The sequence below is a fragment of the Malus sylvestris genome, chromosome 10, assembly GCF_916048215.2.
Source record: "Malus sylvestris chromosome 10, drMalSylv7.2, whole genome shotgun sequence".
Taxonomy (NCBI): domain Eukaryota; kingdom Viridiplantae; phylum Streptophyta; class Magnoliopsida; order Rosales; family Rosaceae; genus Malus; species Malus sylvestris.
In genome coordinates this window covers 16,808,366-16,821,084 of record NC_062269.1, presented here as the reverse complement: position 1 = coordinate 16,821,084, position 12,719 = coordinate 16,808,366, and the positions used below count along the sequence as shown (strand labels likewise).

General features: G+C 37.1%; 1 long non-coding RNA gene across 1 annotated transcript; it reads left to right on the top strand.

Annotated features, from left to right (window-relative positions):
• The first annotated feature begins 504 nt into the window (after nt 1-504).
• LOC126585474 (uncharacterized) lies at nt 505-10,837 on the top strand. Its single transcript, XR_007610515.1, has 2 exons — nt 505-2,381; nt 9,845-10,837. It is a non-coding gene; the product is annotated as an uncharacterized LOC126585474 (long non-coding RNA).
• Nucleotides 10,838-12,719: the final 1,882 nt, after the last annotated feature.

Sequence of the window (12,719 nt, the reverse complement as noted above, 5' to 3'; positions counted from 1 at the left end):
GGCTAAGAACATGCTAAAAATCTGGTGAAACAAATACAAGTTGCAAGAAGGGATAAATTTCTAGAAGGATTGGCCAAAACTTCACTCAAAACACATCAATGCCGTGGCTTTTACTTCCACCTCCACCAGAAATTTGAGTAATGATGCAATGCTTAACTCACCATGACATGTGAGTGGATGATGCAATGCTTAGCTCACCATGACATGTGAGTGGATGATGCAATGCTTAGCTAACCATGACATGAGAGTGGATGACTCAATACCTAACCCACCAACAATTCCCACTCTTTGCCATGCTCACCTACTCAATTCCACCAACATTTTGTGTTAAACAAGTCCATCCTCTTCCTATAAATACCATGGCATCAACCTCATTCAAATCATCCAGAAATTAACCATTCTCCAAGCCTTTCCTTGCCTCTCCTACATATCTAAACCCCTTCCCATCCATTCCTCCAAATAACCAACCCTTCAACATCATTCCAACCTTGTTGTTGCGCCAAAGCCACCCGGACTAACGATTCAAAGGTTGTTGCAGATTTTGTGAAAACTAATATCTTTGCTAGGTTTGGCATGCCTAGAGTTCTCATTAGTGATGGAGGCAACCCATGGAAATAAAGAAGACCTAGGAATTTCCGACTCCAAAACCAGGTGTTTGCGTTCTTTAACCCTCCTCTCTGTTGCTTTTACTTTGCCATGTTTATCATGTTTCCTCGTTGTTTGTTTGTTTGCTTTTGTGTGAGTTTATGTTTGAAACATTGAGGACAATGTTAGATTTAAGTGTGGGGGGGTAAACAAGTTGCTGTTGCATGATTTTCGTGGGATTTTATTCACCTATCACTTACAATGTTGTTTCTTGCTGTTTTAAGTGTTTTTAGTGTGTTTTTAAGCATGTTAGTATGTTTTGACATAAAAATCCGAAAATTTGACAAAAATTTGAAAAAAAATTGTTTTGAAAAAGCCAAAAAGAGTTGTTTTTGTGTGTTTGTTTGTGTCTTAGGGTACCTTCCAACACAAATAATGAGGATTTGGTTTTTAATTGCATGACTGTTAAAGAAAGTTATAAACATGGATGGAAGTTTGATATGCTCTTGATTTATGCTTGGTTATAGTTATAGTTTACGAATTCACATGTAATCACAAAGAAAAAAATCAGTTTTTGTAACATGCTTGAAGGAAGGAACTCAAACTAGCACTACAACCTTGAGAGACTTGAGCTTAATACGTTCTTTGGAGAGTTATTAATCTGTGCATTTTTGTTTTCTAAAGTCGTTGCATGATCTCATCATTCTTTGCTTGGTTGCTACTTAGAAGGCGTTTCATCATTTAGTTCCAAATACTAGAACTTATGCCCGTTCCATTCAAAGCATGACATTGATTTGCATAACACATATTCAAGATAAAGTTGTGTAGTGAACTAGAGCCAAAAAGCTTATCCCGTGCATATTTGTTTAAGTTTAACCCCGTTGAGCCTTGTTTAGCCTGTTTTCTTTGTTAAACCCCATTTCCCTTACCTAGCCTAGATTAGGACTATCCATACCCTTGTTTTTAAAGCATAATGAAGCATGACTTAAAATGAATTCCTTTTGATTGTCCTTATGCAGAAAACAAGTGTGGGGGAATGAGATTTTTGTGTTTTGTGTGCCAAAAGAAAGTAATAAGGCACGGGTTAGAAAAGAAAAAGAAAAAAAAAAGAAAAGAAAAAGAGTTTGAAATAAGTGAGGAAAGGCTCACAAGTGTTGTTTGTAGTTGAAATCGGCCCTAAAAAGTTGAATGAATAACCCCATTGTGTTTAAAGTTAGTTGCTGCATTCAAAGGGAATTCTAAGCATCAATTTCATTACTTTGCTTATTATGCTTTAAAAACGTTTGTTTCCTTACCTTTCATTGTTAGCCAATCACCCCTAACCCCGTTACAACCCTTAACTTCAATCTTGAGTGTTATGTGTTTCAATATGTGGAGTTTGGGATTGGTACGAGCATATGGTGTCCCTGGTTCTCGCATCTAAGTAGTAGCATTCCAGTCATGAGATCATATCTATACATGCTTAATAACTCCAGAAATTGCTTTCTTTGCTATAAACATATGTGAGTGTTCGTTTTCATGTTTACATCAATCTTCTCACATACATCTAGTGTAGGGTAAATAGTCAGAAAATCAGAGTGAAAATAAGAGTGTATCTTGTAAGGAATTGAGCAAATTCTCTAAGGCATGTTACTACATTCAAAACATCGTTTTAATTGGTTATATGTGAACTAGTATGTGGTGACTTTGATTAAGTATGTGCTCAAGGGTAGGGAAGGCAAAAATCTGTGGTTATGATGATCTTTTGCATGTCATGTTGCATTGAAAATCCCTAAGGTAATTGTTGGAAGGTTTAGGTTTTGTTTTGTTCTTATGTTTTGTTTCTTTGTTTTGCTCCAGGACTAGCAAAAGCTAAGTGTGGGGGAATTTGATAGACGCATATTTATGCGACTTAGTTAACTAGTTTTCTTGCATTTACGTTATTAGTTCTTAGTTATTTTAGTACTTTAAGCCATTTTCGTGTGTTTGTAGGTCCAAAGGGCTAAGGTAGCAAGAAAGTGCATTTTGGTGCATTTTGGAGCAGTTTTGAGCTTGGAATGGATTACATATGATATGAGCAAGATGGATGGACGAATTTGAAGACAAAAGAGGCTAAGAACATGCTAAAAATCTGGTGAAACAAATACAAGTTGCAAGAAGGGATAAATTTCTAGAAGGATTGGCCAAAACTTCACTCAAAACACATCAATGCCGTGGCTTTTACTTCCACCTCCACCAGAAATTTGAGTAATGATGCAATGCTTAACTCACCATGACATGTGAGTGGATGATGCAATGCTTAGCTCACCATGACATGTGAGTGGATGATGCAATGCTTAGCTAACCATGACATGAGAGTGGATGACTCAATACCTAACCCACCAACAATTCCCACTCTTTGCCATGCTCACCTACTCAATTCCACCAACATTTTGTGTTAAACAAGTCCATCCTCTTCCTATAAATACCATGGCATCAACCTCATTCAAATCATCCAGAAATTAACCATTCTCCAAGCCTTTCCTTGCCTCTCCTACATATCTAAACCCCTTCCCATCCATTCCTCCAAATAACCAACCCTTCAACATCATTCCAACCTTGTTGTTGCGGCAAAGAGAAGGAGAAAAGTCCTTAGACGCACTTGCTATCCAACATGGATCGTTGGAACGTTTAGGTGCTTTCTTTCCTTTGTTTTTCAATGTTTAAATTTGTTTATCTTTGTTTTGTAATAATGAGGAACTAAACCCCCCTTGGCTAGGGGGGATTCGAAACCATGTTAATGCTTGCAATATGATTTGATTACTTTTAATTGCGTTTCATAAGTTATGAATTCGATTTACTTATCTATTTGATTGATAACATGTTTATGTATGTTGATTAGGGATGCATACTTAGTTTGCATGCATAAATATGATGCTAGAGTATAAGGGAATTTCACCTAATCGTTATGAACTTATATTCATGAGTAGTAAAAGTCGCTAGTCACGATTGTGTTAAGTAAATCCTTGGCATAAGTTTCATGCAAATCATAGTAACGAGTGCCTCGTCAATGCTTATGTTTTTCATAGAACTTAATGATTCTTGCTTGTATCTCTATTATGCAATTCATGTAGGGAACTTGTAGGGAATGTTTTGGGTTGTCGTATGCAATCATCCAACCCAATAACTTGTGGAAAAACTGAGGGTTAATTAGTGCAATTCACGGTTAATTTGGGGCGTTGAGAATTAATAAGTTATTGAAATGCAATTGGAAATCATTTTGTATGCAAGCAAGACATGTGTGGAGAAGAACCCCTTAGCTAGCCTTCCATTATCCATTCAACCCAAATTTGTTTAAAATCTATTTAAGTTTTTAGTTTATTCGTTTTTACTTTCAACTTCACCAAACTCAAATCCCCCTTTTACTTTCTTGTTTTAAAATCTTTTGTTTACATTTTTAACTTTGTTTTTATGTTTTTAAATTAGTTTTCAAGTGATTTAGCAATCCCTCCTAATCCCCGGTTTAGAACGATCCCTACTTACATCTATACTACAATTGTCAAAAAGAGGGTTTAATTTGTGTGCTTATATATTTCACATCAAATTTTGGCGCCGTTGCCGGGGATTAGCAACTTTGCTAATCCCTTGGTTCTTTTCTTTTTGTTTAGTTTGTTTTTGTTTTAGTTTCTGACTTAGTTTTGTTTTCCTTATTTTGTGTTACTTTTGATATTTGATTTAGTTTTCTTTCTTTGATTTTAGGTACTAGAGAAGTAAGACATGGATTTTGCTAGCATTCAAGCTCAATTGGCAAATCTTACTTCTCAAATGTCGCAGTATGCCGAACGGACCACAATGCCAAGTGTCCCTACACTTGATGTGCCCTATGGGCAAGGATATCAAAGTCCTCAATTTTCTGCCAATGAAGATGCTTGGGGTTATCAAGGCTATGATCAACCAAGCAACAACATGTTTTCCAACGCTTATAATTCGGCTTGGAGAGATCATTCAAATTATATGTGGGGGGAACCTCAACAATTCCAACAAGAGGGATATTGGCAGCAATCTGAGGAGTTTTATTTAACGCCTATGCAACCACCACCGCATACCCCACAACAATTCCAATCAAATTTAAGTATGTCCATGGATAGTGATCAAATTTTTCAAGTACTAACCTCTTTGACGCAGGACCAACAAAATCAAGACAAGAAGTTGGATAAATTGATGAGTCAAATGGGAGAGATTATGGAATTCATGGTACAAATTCAAGAGCAAAGTGAACTCTCCAGCTCAACTGTTGAAAATTCGAAGGAAGATTTTGAAATCCACGATGCTATCACTTTGGAAGGTGACATGAAGGATGAAGCTGTCCCATAACTATCCAAACACAGCCCGAACATGGATGAATTGCTGCTGCAAGCAGAAGAGGAGGAGGACGACCTGGGCAGTTTAGAAGAATTCTTGCTGCAAGCTCCTCAAATCCCTATGTCATCCAACTCAGGTGAGGAAGTTTTAAATCCACTTCATTCTAACATTATTCCACCAAATGTCCTTTTTCCTTGTAGGTTTTTTATTCCAAATATCAAAGAGAGTGAAAAAGACATTGTGGAAGCTCTTCCAAAGGTGCAAAGTGATATCCCAATTCTTGGTGCACCAAAACAAGTTCCCGATGGTATTGAAACGTTCAAAGAACCTTGCACACCAAGAAAAGGGATTCAAGAGAATGAAGTGGTTGAAGCATATCAAGAATACATCCAAGAGGCTGTGCATGAGACAATCAAGCCCAAAGCAGTTGAGTTTGATGACACGGGACAAGCCACAACCATCATAGTAAACCTGGCCAAGTTCAAAATCCCAGAAATGTTCAAAGATGTGGTGTTTGTCATTGAGTTTGTGTCGGAAAAAGAAAGTAAGCCATCTTCTCCAATTTTAATTTTTATTTATACTAACATTTTTCTGATTTTGATGATTCAGGCACCCACTCTTGAATTTAAACCATTGCCGAATCATTTCAAGTATCACCTCCCATTAAAAGATAAATTCCATGCTTTGGAGCCGAGGGGAGTTTAAAGGAAAGATTCGTTCGGCTAAAGACGTTAAATCAAGCGCTTCTTGGGAGGCAACCCAAGCATTCAACGAAGGGAGACTTTGGAATCGCTAAACCAAATCAGATTTGAATTCTTACACCCTTATCTTTACTGCTTTCATTTTGTTTTGTTTAGTTAGTTGTGTTATTTGGTTAATTTCTGTAAGTTTGTGTTATTTAGTTTAAGTGTGGGGGAAGGTTAACCAAAGTCTTTCTACATTAATTTACATATAATTTAAAACAACAAAAAAAACAAAAAAAAAAAAAAAAACATAAAAGTAAAAATATTTTACAATGATGTGTAAACTAATAGCATTCATTGGTCAGGTGGTGCTTCAGTAGTCGGCGGAGCTTCAGCAGTCGGCGGGGCCACAGAAGGAGGAGGCAACAGAGGTTGATCAGTTGGAGCTTCACTACGCGATGCCGCTCCAGAAGACGAAGGCAGATGCTGTTGGAACAAACCCACAAACCTCCGATGATCAAGTAAAATCTGACCATCAGATTCATGTATCTGGTCAATTTTCCTCTTCATGGTTGTGGCATAGTTGTGTGCAAGCTTATGCAATTGTTTATTTTCATGCTTGAGTCCTTTAATCTCCTCTTTGAGACTCTGTATTTCAGCCACCAACGATTCAACGTGACGGGTTCGGGCAAATAGGCGTTGGGCCATGTTGGACACGGAACCGGCACACTGCACGCTAAGAGCCAGAGACTCCTTAACCGCCAATTCATCAGACCGTCTAGCGAACAATCTGTTATCTCTTGGGGTGACAAGGTTCCGGGCCACCACCGCAGCGGTCATGTCATTTTTCATCACCGAATCCCCCACGGTAAGGGGACCGGTAGGGGATATGAAGGATGGGCGCCATATGTTGTCTGGTGAAGGCGGAGCTGCCTCTTCACCAATGTTCAAGTCAAAACGACGATCGGAAGGGCCAGACATTTTCTGAAGGTGTTGAGAAAGAAGAGATCGGACAGATTAAGATTTCGGAAGTGCAAGAAGGGAGTGTTTACAGGAGGGAGCTCAAGTGTGTTGTGGAACAAAATTAGCGCCTCTATAAAAAGAAGAAATCAAAGAGGCGCTCATCAGAAATCGAAGAGTCGGGGCTCCTTTCTCAAAAGCCGGATTCTTTTCTCAAAAGAGGCGTTGCATTTCTCAAAAGCTGGGCTTGCTCAGAAACCACGAGCCGAACCCCGGATTTCAAAAGATCAATTTGTCCAGACATGTCGTCACTCGTCACATGCAACTGGCAGCTTTGCGAAAATTACGGGCAGCTTTGTCAGAAAGCGCGTAATTTGTACTATTCATCCATCCACCGGCTGCCGACAATGAGTGAGAGAATAGTTCCGGTTGTGAAGAAAAGTCCTATAAGTATTTACCTTCGCCTTCCACAGCAAAGGCACACCCTCTCAGCACTTCTTCATCTCCGAGAATGCATTCCCAAAGAACCATCTCGAGTCACACTGTATTCCTCATTCCCTGGGATACCCCTGTAAACAACCCATCCAGAGCAAAAGTATTTCATATCATAAAGGTTGAAAGCAAGAGTATCTCATATCATGCATTCTCCATGTCCTTTTCCTTGTCTTTGTTCTAACCTGTAGGACATGGAGAAATTGCTCTCGAGTACTCGTCTTCCACTGCTGATGTACTTCCAAAGAAGCTACCACATCTACCTGAAGAACAGATAAGGCAAGCGAAAATGATACCAACAGCATGTGGAGACAACGTACAGAAGAAACAAGCAGAGAAGAATGCAGCTTGCACAATCATCCCAGCGGAAGGAGTCCGAGCTGAAGAACTAGAGAAGCTGCCACATCTGCTTGGAGAACAAATAAGGAACTGCAACATCACCAAAGAGCAAAGCTTCGCCGTACAATATCATCAAATCATCACTTGCAAGTAAAAAGCTAAGTGTCACCCTGTTCAAGAGAAAAGCTGTGGAAAGTCAACAAGCACGACCAATGATCACTTATTAGTTCTATTCATTGTCTTTTATCGTGATTTTCAATTTTTCGTTTGCAATTTTTTTTATATTTTCTTGTGTTACTAAACTGAATTATTTCTTTTCTTTGCAGGAACTTTTGGTTATTTCCACCCTTGAAGTTGATTGCAGAATTTTAGCTTGGGGGGTCATCGCTTGGTTTTACTGCAAACTAGGGAAGTTTTCAGTCCAATTGCTTTATTTTGTTTCTTATTATTTATTTATTTTATTTTTATTTGCATTATAGTGTTTTCTGACATTGGGGTATAGATTTCATGGGTCCTTTCCCTCCATCTTTTGGTTTCACTTATATCTTGCTAGCTGTTGATTATGTTTCCAAATGGGTGGAAGCCAAAGCCACCCGGACTAACGATTCAAAGGTTGTTGCAGATTTTGTGAAAACTAATATCTTTGCTAGGTTTGGCATGCCTAGAGTTCTCATTAGTGATGGAGGCAACCCATGGAAATAAAGAAGACCTAGGAATTTCCGACTCCAAAACCAGGTGTTTGCGTTCTTTAACCCTCCTCTCTGTTGCTTTTACTTTGCCATGTTTATCATGTTTCCTCGTTGTTTGTTTGTTTGCTTTTGTGTGAGTTTATGTTTGAAACATTGAGGACAATGTTAGATTTAAGTGTGGGGGGGTAAACAAGTTGTTGTTGCATGATTTTCGTGGGATTTTATTCACCTATCACTTACAATGTTGTTTCTTGCTGTTTTAAGTGTTTTTAGTGTGTTTTTAAGCATGTTAGTATGTTTTGACATAAAAATCCGAAAATTTGACAAAAATTTGAAAAAAAATTGTTTTGAAAAAGCCAAAAAGAGTTGTTTTTGTGTGTTTGTTTGTGTCTTAGGGTACCTTCCAACACAAATAATGAAGATTTGGTTTTTAATTGCATGACTGTTAAAGAAAGTTATAAACATGGATGGAATTTTGATATGCTCTTGATTTATGCTTGGTTATAGTTATAGTTTATGAATTCACATGTAATCACAAAGAAAAAAATCAGTTTTTGTAACATGCTTGAAGGAAGGAACTCAAACTAACACTACAACCTTGAGTGACTTGAGCCTAATACGTTCTTTGGAGAGTTATTAATCTGTGCATTTTTGTTTTCTAAAGTCGTTGCATGATCTCATCATTCTTTGCTTGGTTGCTACTTAGAAGGCGTTTCATCATTTAGTTCCAAATACTAGAACTTATGCCCGTTCCATTCAAAGCATGACATTGATTTGCATAACACATATTCAAGATGAAGTTGTGTAGTGAACTAGAGCCAAAAAGCTTATCCCGTGCATATTTGTTTAAGTTTAACCCCGTTGAGCCTTGTTTAGCCTGTTTTCTTTGTTAAACCACATTTCCCTTACCTAGCCTAGATTAGGATTATCCATACCCTTGTTTTTAAAGCATAATGAAGCATGACTTAAAATGAATTCCTTTTGATTGTCCTTATGCAGAAAACAAGTGTGGAGGAATGAGATTTTTGTGTTTTGTGTGCCAAAAGAAAGTAATAAGGCACGGGTTAGAAAAGAAAAAGAAAAAAAAAAGAAAAAAAAAAGAGTTTGAAATAAGTGAGGAAAGGCTCACAAGTGTTGTTTGTAGTTGAAATCGGCCCTAAAAAGTTGAATGAATAACCCCATTGTGTTTAAAGTTAGTTGCTGCATTCAAAGGGAATTCTAAGCATCAATTTCATTACTTTGCTTATTATGCTTTAAAAACGTTTGTTTCCTTACCTTTCATTGTTAGCCAATCACCCCTAACCCCGTTACAACCCTTAACTTCAATCTTGAGTGTTATGTGTTTCAATATGTGGAGTTTGGGATTGGTACGAGCATATGGTGTCCCTGGTTCTCGCATCTAAGTAGTAGCATTCCAGTCATGAGATCATATCTATACATGCTTAATAACTCCAGAAATTGCTTTCTTTGCTATAAACATATGTGAGTGTTCGTTTTCATGTTTACATCAATCTTCTCACATACATCTAGTGTAGGGTAAATAGTCAGAAAATCAGAGTGAAAATAAGAGTGTATCTTGTAAGGAATTGAGCAAATTCTCTAAGGCATGTTACTACATTCAAAACATCATTTTAATTGGTTATATGTGAACTAGTATGTGGTGACTTTGATTAAATATGTGCTCAAGGGTAGGGAAGGCAAAAATCTGTGGTTATGATGATCTTTTGCATGTCATGTTGCATTGAAAATCCCTAAGGTAATTGTTGGAAGGTTTAGGTTTTGTTTTGTTCTTATGTTTTGTTTCTTTGTTTTGCTCGAGGACTAGCAAAAGCTAAGTGTGGGGGAATTTGATAGACGCATATTTATGCGACTTAGTTAACTAGTTTTCTTGCATTTACGTTATTAGTTCTTAGTTATTTTAGTACTTTAAGCCATTTTCGTGTGTTTGTAGGTCCAAAGGGCTAAGGTAGCAAGAAAGTGCATTTTGGTGCATTTTGGAGCAGTTTTGAGCTTGGAATGGATTACATATGATATGAGCAAGATGGATGGACGAATTTGAAGACAAAAGAGGCTAAGAACATGCTAAAAATCTGGTGAAACAAATACAAGTTGCAAGAAGGGATAAATTTCTAGAAGGATTGGCCAAAACTTTACTCAAAACACATCAATGCCGTGGCTTTTACTTCCACCTCCACCAGAAATTTGAGTAATGATGCAATGCTTAACTCACCATGACATGTGAGTGGATGATGCAATGCTTAGCTCACCATGACATGTGAGTGGATGATGCAATGCTTAGCTAACCATGACATGAGAGTGGATGACTCAATACCTAACCCACCAACAATTCCCACTCTTTGCCATGCTCACCTACTCAATTCCACCAACATTTTGTGTTAAACAAGTCCATCCTCTTCCTATAAATACCATGGCATCAACCTCATTCAAATCATCCAGAAATTAACCATTCTCCAAGCCTTTCCTTGCCTCTCCTACATATCTAAACCCCTTCCCATCCATTCCTCCAAATAACCAACCCTTCAACATCATTCCAACCTTGTTGTTGCGGCAAAGAGAAGGAGAAAAGTCCTTAGACGCACTTGCTATCCAACATGGATCGTTGGAACGTTTAGGTGCTTTCTTTCCTTTGTTTTTCAATGTTTAAATTTGTTTATCTTTGTTTTGTAATAATGAGGAACTAAACCCCCCTTGGCTAGGGGGGGATTCGAAACCATGTTAATGCTTGCAATATGATTTGATTACTTTTAATTGCGTTTCATAAGTTATGAATTCGATTTACTTATCTATTTGATTGATAACATGTTTATGTATGTTGATTAGGGATGCATACTTAGTTTGCATGCATAAATATGATGCTAGAGTATAAGGGAATTTCACCTAATCGTTATGAACTTATATTCATGAGTAGTAAAAGTCGCTAGTCACGATTGTGTTAAGTAAATCCTTGGCATAAGTTTCATGCAAATCATAGTAACGAATGCCTCGTCAATGCTTATGTTTTTCATAGAACTTAATGATTCTTGCTTGTATCTCTATTATGCAATTCATGTAGGGAACTTGTAGGGAATGTTTTGGGTTGTCGTATGCAATCATCCAACCCAATAACTTGTGGAAAAACTGAGGGTTAATTAGTGCAATTCACGGTTAATTTGGGGCGTTGAGAATTAATAAGTTATTGAAATGCAATTGGAAATCATTTTGTATGCAAGCAAGACATGTGTGGAGAAGAACCCCTTAGCTAGCCTTCCATTATCCATTCAACCCAAATTTGTTTAAAATCTATTTAAGTTTTTAGTTTATTCGTTTTTACTTTCAACTTCACCAAACTCAAATCCCCCTTTTACTTTCTTGTTTTAAAATCTTTTGTTTACATTTTTAACTTTGTTTTTATGTTTTTAAATTAGTTTTCAAGTGATTTAGCAATTCCTCCTAATCCCCGGTTTAGAACGATCCCTACTTACATCTATACTACAATTGTCAAAAAGAGGGTTTAATTTGTGTGCTTATATATTTCACATCAGAGTCACATTTTGAAAAATAAAAAAATAAAATATAAAAAATAGTTACCTCGAGAAATAGTGTTGTGAACTTTCATGAACACCATTCTAATTGGACACTCTTTTGCCAATGCGATCATTTCTCTGCAAGTTCTTAATGAATCATGTTTGTTTAAACATAAGGTTTCAATTGACAAAAAAAAACACAATGATCTCAGGTTCAAATCATGTTCCAACCACTTCAGCTATAGGTTTTTACTTAATCAGATTTGTTTAACTATTAATAAATAAATTAATGTGTCAGCATCATATTTAACAATTAAATCGTGGGTAACAATGCAAACATATATGATATATCATCATCTTTTTCGTACTTAATCAACTACAAGTCCATGATAGAAGTAACAAAAAGGTGCAAAACTTTCAAAGTCTAACTACCCAACTTTTTAAAGACCATAATGATTTGTGCTAAGTATAGTGGATCCGTTAATTTTAGTGTTCAAAACAGGAAGTACTCGAGAGTGTGTGATCATGTCATCCACTGAACGTATAGACCTTTCAAACTCCCAAATGATAGCCCATGAAGCCTTGACCAAAACCCCTTCAATTCATACTGGTAAAGATGAACTGATCTCCTTTGACTCGATCCGTCGATCTGTCCAGAATTAATCTCAACCCACCATATATTTTAAAAGGTTTTGTGAGAGTAAAGGTGGTGAAAGTGGAGAGAGAGAGAGAGAGAGAGAGAGAGGCAATTATGTGGTCGATCATAAGAGAAACATATACATTGATGAAAAAGAAAAAAACAAAGTCGTTTGACAGGTTGTAGTGAACTAGCAATATCCCTCCACTTCCACTTCCACTTCCACCGTCCATGCATGTATATGTTTTCCACATTTTTTCATCAACGCCTTCGTAATGGGCTACTTTATAACACTATTGATTTTGCTTTTGAAAACATTCATTCGATCGAATGGGATAGATCATCACTGCATGGACAAGCAATAATATTGGTCCTACCGTCAAGGTGAAAAAAAATCAAAACATGTCAATTTTATTTTGTTGCTTTTCACTTTAGGGTTCGGGCAGAAGTCATAGCTAGTATATGACGGAACGGATGTATATACAACACC